This window comes from Rhincodon typus, unplaced genomic scaffold (assembly GCF_021869965.1).
Source record: "Rhincodon typus isolate 14 unplaced genomic scaffold, sRhiTyp1.1 hic_rhity00009892, whole genome shotgun sequence".
Taxonomy (NCBI): Eukaryota; Metazoa; Chordata; class Chondrichthyes; order Orectolobiformes; family Rhincodontidae; genus Rhincodon; species Rhincodon typus.
In genome coordinates this window covers 1-6,671 of record NW_025975530.1, presented here as the reverse complement: position 1 = coordinate 6,671, position 6,671 = coordinate 1, and the positions used below count along the sequence as shown (strand labels likewise).

Sequence of the window (6,671 nt, the reverse complement as noted above, 5' to 3'; positions counted from 1 at the left end):
AGTGTATATTCAGTGTTACAGAGAGATGTGGGGGCTATATGCATGTGTGTTACAGTGAAGGATGTGGGGTATATCAGAGTAATCACAGTTAGCAGTTTGGGGTTTATCAGAGTGTTACAGTGAAGGGCGTGGGGTATATCAGAGAGACTTACAATGAGGGGTTTGTGTTGATAGAGCATTACAGTGAGGGGTGTGGTATACATCAGGTGTGACTATGAGGAGTGTAGGGCATATCAGATAGCGTGTTACAGTGAGGGGTATGAGACACATCAGAGTGTTACAGTGAGTGGTGTGGAATATATAATTGTTACAGTGAAGAGGTGTGGGATATATCAGAGAGCGTGAGGATGAAGCCTGTGGTGTCCATTAGTCTCACAGTGAGGTGTGTGGTGTTTATCAGGAAGCATTATAGTGAGATGTGGCATATATCAGTGTTAGAATGAGTGGAGGCATGGGCTGTATCAGAATGTTATATTGAGGAGTATGGCGTACATCAGGGAGAGTTACAGTGGCAGGTGTGGGTTATATCGGAAAGAGTAATAGTCACGTGTGTGGGGTGTATCAGAGTGTTAGTGAGGGGATGTGGAATATATCACAGTGTTACAGTCAGGGGTGAGGGCTATATCAGAGAGACTTACCGTGAGTGGTGTGGAACATATCAGAGCGTTACCAAGTCAGGGGTGTGGTATACATCAGAGTGTGTTACAGTGACGGGATGTGGGGCATATCAGTGTTACAGCGAGGGGACTGGCGTATATTAGAGAGAAGTACATTGACACATGAGGATTATATCGGAGAGTTACATTGACATTTGTGAGGTATACAGACAGTGTTACAGCGAGGGGTGTTGGGTATATCAGAGAATTACAGTGAGGGGTGGGTGTTATATGTGTGTATTACAGTGAGGGATGTGGGTTATATCAGAGTGTTACAGTGAGGGATTTTAAGGTACATCAGAGAGTATTACAGTGAAGGGGTGTGGGGTATATCAGAGAATGTTACAGTAAGAGTATGGGTTATCTTAGTGATTATTACAGTGAGGGTTTGGGTTATGTCAGACAATTCTTGTCTCTGCATGCAACATGTTTTTGGGTTGCATCTGGTTTTTTTTGCAAGCAGTGACTTTGCCACTGTTATAATAAGATTTGCAATGTCAGTTTCAAAGTAATTATATACCCCTCCTTAGTTGAGTAACAGTGACTAAGGAATCCTGCCCTATTTTGAAAAATTCTGCTTCCTCTGCGTTGTTAGAGATGCAGGATTAACACTCTTGCCTCCAAAGAAATGCTTCATTTGTTTGCCAGGTGCCTATGTTTATTGAGTACAGGAACCAGCTTATCCCATTGGCTCCCCACTTTCGGGTCCATTGGTGATTGTGCCATTTTGGATTCCTTCCAATCATCCTGTCTTCATTGTAACAAGCACACAAAGCACCTGACAGTCTTGGCGATGGAGAGATAGAAAGATTGGGGAAGTAGAGATAAAGAAATAGAATGAGTGTGAATTTGGTGATGGAGTGTTATGAAGACTGAAGAAAAGGAGTTTCAGAGATTTTCAGGTCAACGATGTGATGTACAGAGCTAGGATTTGGAGATGGACACATAGAGAAAGTGAAAGATTGGAAATGGAGAAATGAGGGATTGACCGTAAGAATTCTGAAAGGTTGAGCCAAACAGCAGGGAAGCACTGATGATAGGGGAACCAACTGAGTGAGGAATTGAAAATGGAGAGATGCAAAGAATGAAGAATTAGTAATGGAGAGATACGCAGAGGAATTGGATGCACAGAGGTAGAAACAGTAAAGGATTAGAGTTGTAGGGTAGAACAGAACAAGGATCAGAGATGAAGAAACAGAGAGAAAATTTGAGGACAGAGAAACGAACTGGATTTGGATGGAGATAGGGAGATAGAGAGATTCGAGAAGGCGATATAGATGGGATATATGGGATAGGATGTAGATACATAGATAGACTTGTGGAATGGTAATGTGATACATACAGTCAGGGAATTGAAGATAAAGAGGTAGACCAAGTAAATAATTTTATGATGGAACTGGGGAAAGAAACAGTGAGGAATTAGATACAGCAAGTGGGAGATGGTTAACTAGAGTGAGTGAGGAATTTGAGTTGGAATCATTGAGATGTACGGCATGGAAACAGACCCTTTGGTCCAACTCATCCATGCTGATCAGATATCCTAATCTAGTCCCATTTGCCAGCATTTAGCCTATATCCCTCTATTCATGTACCCATGGAGACACAGAGTAACAATGGTAGATTTGCAGGTAAACTAGACAGAGTGGACATTTTGGATATGTCATGACAGAGTGAGTAATCGGAGGTGTAGAGGTAGAGAGTACGAATGGCTGAAGATGAAGACAGAGTGAAAGAGTGAGGATTCAGAGACAGATGGATAGACAAAATGAGAGATTTGAAATGTATAGACAGAATGATGGATTGGACAGACACAGTGAAGAACTGGACACCTGGATAGATTGTGTGAGGAAACAGCGAATGATTTGAAATGGAGAGCTGAACAAAATGAAAGATTGAATAGAGTGCGATAGAGTGACTGGAGAAAAGATAGACTGAGAAGAGACTGTAGATGGAAAGACAGAGAGTGAGATTTGAGATGGCAATGATGGAGAGTGTGGAGATTGACGGAAAGGCAGAATCAGGAATTTGAGATAGAGAGAAACAAACTAATGCGTTATAGATGGAGAGATAGAGTGAGGGATTAGAAATGGATACTGAGATTGGAGAAAGACATAAATGAGAGATTGAAAATGGAGAGATAGACAAATCTGTGACAGGAAATGGTCAGAAAAGTGTCAGGTATTAGAGACGGATGAAAAAGCACAATCGGGAATTTGAGATGGAGATAGCATTATAGATTAAGAAATAGATTATGAGAGGTATTGGTGATGGAGGAAGAGAATACGAGAGATTGAAGATAGAGAGATAGAATAGAACGGGGAATTGGTTACTGTGAATTAGATAGAGAGATGGATTGGAGGTGCAGAGATAGTGAGTGAGGCATAAAAGGCTAAGAAACAGGCAGAGAAATGGACAAGTAGACGGAGTGAGGAATTAGACATACTGTGATGGATACAGCAAAGAATTGAAGCTGTAGGGATACAGTGAAGGACTGTAAATGGAGAAATAAATGAGAGATTGTAGTTTGGAGATAGAAAATGAAGCCAGATGGGAATTAGAGATAGAAAGATGGACAGAGTGAAAAATTGTACTGGATGGACAGATGGAAGCATTAGAGGTAGTGAGTGAGACGGAAAGATAGCGAGATTGAAGGTGGACAGATTGACAAACTGAGGCACTGGAGACAGAAGACAGACAGAGAAACATTGAACATGATGAGACACAGTGAATGAGGAATTGGAGAGATACAGAAAATGAGGATGAGATGTAGAGATAGAGTGAGGGACAGGTGATCGAAAGTAATAAAGAATGAGACTGGAGTTGGAAGGAAAGACAGAATGAAAGATTGGATATTTTGGCAGTGTGTGGAATTGGAGATGAGGCAGTAGATACCTTGAGGAAATGAGGATACTGTGATTGACAATAATGAATTGGGGATGTATAGTGAGCAAGACATCAGGGATGAAGTGACAGACAGATTGCAGATGGAGAGATAGCACCCTTGGAGATCATCCACATTTAAGTGGAATGGAAACTTGGTACATAGAGGGTGGAGAGTAACTGAGGGAGGAAGCAGGAATGCAAATTATTCTTGGAAAAAGGATCCGTTAACTGGAGATGGGAAGATAAGGTATTGTACTGAGGTATTGTACAGATGGATTACTAATCAGAGCAAGACACTGGAGATAAACAGAATGAGGCACTGGTGACGGAGACAGACACGCAAAGTGAAGAGTGGAAGTCTGAGAGATAGTGAGGATTGAGACAGATGTAGACCTAGAAGAGCATGGAAGGTAGTGTGGCAGAGAGTGAAGTATTGGAGTTGGAGAAACAGTAAATGAAGAATTTGAGCAGCCTGCTCTATGAACTGATGCAGTCAGGTTGCGACGAGCCTTCGGAAGTAACCCAAGTAGAAAAATCAACATGACGTACTTTAACATAGGACTTTGGAACACAAATGGTGTTGCCACCTATTCACGTACCATTGCTCACTCTTTTTACGAATGATAAGATCTAAGAGCACAAACTTCAAAATCTGAACAAGCAGCTTCAATGAGGGATGAACGAGAGGCTTTCCTTAGTGAGGCTGAAGAGTCATGTAGCTGAACTGTCCTACCACATCAAGCAACTGGGAGGATAGAGGGTCACTTTCCCAGCGACAGTTGTGAAAAAGGGTTGCAAATTATTCTCACAAGCTTTCTACAGGGGCTGTTAAGCCTGAATAAACCCCAACCCAACTCAAGTGAGGCAAACAGGGAAACTACGTCAAGCTGAGGACTGAGCCCCTGTTTGTCAGTTTGCCACGAGTGATCGCTGCTGCATAACTGCCATTTAATTTTCTGTTTTCTTCCCACTTTTGAAGAAAGTATTACACTGTTGGAAAGTCAAGCCGTGTGCCGTAAGACTCTTCATCATAAGATGGATAAAATTACAAATACAGTCTGAAATTTTGGTAGGGGTGGGGGTGGGGGGATGCAGGGTGGTTATCCACAGGTCCTGACCTCATTCCCTTCCAAAAATCTGAGGACCCCGTCACGGTTTTGACTCGCTCACAGGAGTTGCTAGCTCCTCACGAAGCTTACTGGCACAGGCAATGGCATCTGCAAGACTGCCACTCTAGGCGACAAAGGGTTAACTCTACAATCCAGAAAGCTTGCCAGTGCATCCATGTGCCAGCAGAATCAAGTCAGGGTCGAGTTACATGCTTCAGCGAAGTTCATTTGATTGCCACCACCATGCATTCTCCCTGAACATCTTAATCCTCCGCAACTTCCTGCTGCAGGGCCTGATAGTTTATTCTCAAAGGGTGCAGGCATCAAGAACAAATTGGCACATGAATTCTGTACCCCGCATCTGGATGAAACTGGAGAAACATGGCAAACAAAGCCACGGTGAGAAAGTTGCCAGGGAAATTCATCATAGTGGCCAAACAAACCAGTCACTAACAATGCCTTCACCGCTCACAGACCCGCTCATCTGTGTCTCCGGAAATATACAAAGAAATTTTGAGTTCCTTAGTTGTCTTGTCACACCAGTCAAAGATGTAGCTTTCAATGCAAGAACATGCTTCCTATAATGTTACTTGACCCAATGGGAGGGCCTCTGATGACCCTCTACTGTCTGGTTCTTGTTATCACGGGCTCCAGAGTGATATGCCTGCCTCGATTCCTGTAACACACAATGCATATTTAACAATAGACAGATCGGGGGATGGCAGATGGAGAGATGCTATTACAAAAGAACTGCAAGTCAGCATGGAACAGTACAGCAAGCTCATCAAATGCCAACCCTTTTAGCCACTAACCCTCCCAAAAATTTCCAAACCATTTGTCCCCTAACTCCCAAAATGGTCTTCTCTCGCAAATCCCCCACTCTAATTATAGTTTGGATCCTTAAACAGCCTCAATGAAGCCAATTCTTCCCATCGCCTAACTCACCACTGAAGATCATCTCTCTAGAGTCCAAACTCTCTATGGAAGACCACCCGTCCAGATCCCTAACTCCTCCCAGTGAAGACAATCCCTGTAGTCTCCTAACTCCTCAAAGACCATCTCTTTAGACCTGTAATTCCCTCGAAGATCCTCTCTCTAATTGAAACCTGTTGATTCCAACAAGAGTCTCATTCAGATTGGAAAGAGGATATTCAAAGGTGGAACTCTGGACTGAATATGAATGTATTCCCAGACCAGAGCCGCTGTCTGAGAGGGCATCTGCCAGTAAGTCATTAGAAGCAGACTATAGTTGTCTAAACCAAATAGGAGGATTAAAGTCAATTCTGAAAAGGACTGCCTCTGGTGTTCATGTTGACCTGCACTAATTCCTAGTCTGATAACGTTACAATTTTTAAGATTTGCAACACTGAGTTTGAATCCCTTCTCAGCGTCTTCCCTGTCTGCTTTAGTCAACCATCAATCTTCCCGATTCTGACCATTAGTACTGCACATCAGCGCCACAGAGGCCATTCGGCCCATTAGCTTTGTGCTGATGCGTATTTGCCACTTGCACATCCTCCCACCCTCAATTCAAGTCAACCCATCAACATATTTCTCTGGCTGCGAGGGCTTTAGCCAGTGTCTCATCGAATATACATGTGTTACTCACCTCAACCATTTCCCCCACAATAGAAACCTCCACATTGCCGCTGGTCAGTTATTAGCAGCAGTCTTATACCAACAGCCCATACTTCTGGTCTCTCCCACCAATGAAGACGTTTCTCTGCAATCCCCTGTATGTCCTTGGACATCTCAACACCTAGTCCCTCAGTAGAGAAAAACCGTCAGCTTCTCACCAGTCAGCATATGGCAGAAGCGAGGTGTAGGCTTGGCCAAATGTCAGCCATGATGAGGTCCTCGTGATTGGACAGCAGTGAGTCCAGGGCATGTGGATTTGTTCTTGAAGTCCAAAATGATGACTTTGTACCAAAATGGTGTCTGCATTGAATATAACACAGCTGCTAGTTTATGACTGTAATGTGTATTCTGAAAATGATTTTCTGCCCTTTTTGCTATTGAGGGT

General features: G+C 43.1%; 1 long non-coding RNA gene across 1 annotated transcript; it reads right to left on the bottom strand.

Moving 5' to 3' along the window:
- Positions 1-1,288: 1,288 nt before the first annotated feature.
- On the bottom strand, positions 1,289-6,613 carry LOC125482406. The gene is made up of 2 exons (XR_007261634.1): positions 6,258-6,613; positions 1,289-5,324 (listed from the first exon to the last, which is right to left on the bottom strand). It is a non-coding gene; the product is annotated as an uncharacterized LOC125482406 (long non-coding RNA).
- Between the last annotated feature and the right edge of the window lie 58 nt (positions 6,614-6,671).